Source organism: Egretta garzetta, unplaced genomic scaffold (genome assembly GCF_000687185.1).
Source record: "Egretta garzetta isolate BGI_Z169 unplaced genomic scaffold, ASM68718v1 scaffold133, whole genome shotgun sequence".
Classification (NCBI taxonomy): Eukaryota; Metazoa; Chordata; class Aves; order Pelecaniformes; family Ardeidae; genus Egretta; species Egretta garzetta.
In genome coordinates this window covers 1,270,008-1,271,028 of record NW_009259111.1, presented here as the reverse complement: position 1 = coordinate 1,271,028, position 1,021 = coordinate 1,270,008, and positions in this window count along the sequence as shown.

Below are 1,021 nucleotides of genomic sequence, written 5' to 3'. Positions count from 1 at the left end.
GCTGCAAATCAGCAGTCAGGCAGCTATGTTACCAGTGACTTGGGCTACGCTGACAGAAAACACCAAGTCCAGCAGCAGCGATTACCAAGAAAATAAACTTAATTGCATTTGGAGATGTGTGGTGAGGGTAACAAGGCAGGACAGAAATGGATGAAGACCAGGAGAGGTGTGAAGGCAGCCGGCTGGCAGAGTCACAGCTAGAACGGGAAGGAAAGTGCTGGGCTTTTGATGTGTCAGCCCGGATGAGGGCAAAGAAAAGGCATTGCACTGGGGGGCTGCCCCGGGACCAAAAGATCAGTCGTGGTTTCGGGAAGGCAACAGCCACCCCAACACAAACCAAAGGGAAGCATCCGGTATCAGGGGACTGGAACTTTCAGTGAAGCATTAATACATTTCATGCAAGGCAAGTTTGTAATGATATATTCTCATTGCAATTTCTAGGTTTTAGGGATAAACTCTCTATGCAAGTCTTCCAATTTCCTGTGTTCCTTTTTCTGAGATTTAATCAGATTACTTTTTTGGAATCTTCTTCCCTCCATCAAATGTGGCGATTGCTACACAAGGCTCATTACAGCATTTTAAAATGTTGTAACATCAACATTACCAGTTTTGTCTATAATTGCTTCATTAGCAGTATTGTAAATTACTAAGAATTTGGAAATCATCAGATAAAAATAAAAATACCTCCATCTACCAAAGCATAAAGTTTATCAGTGAAACAAAACCCAAAACAAATAAAACAAAATTAAAAGGAAGAGGTTTCACATTTAAGAAGTTAGTTGATCTTCATTTAGCTTCCTCATTTCTCCTGTTTTTACGTAGGAAAATCCTTTATTTGACCATCACAGGCAGCCGCCCTGGGGGTTTCCTATCAGCCCTCACAGGAGCTTCTCGTGAAGCCGGTAAATGCGCTTCGTTTGTGACTACTGGGACACGCTCCGCGCCAGAATTTTACCCCAAGAAACGGCGGGACGGTCAGCTGAACCTGCCCGAGCCCATCGAAACCCCTTCGGTGTGAGGA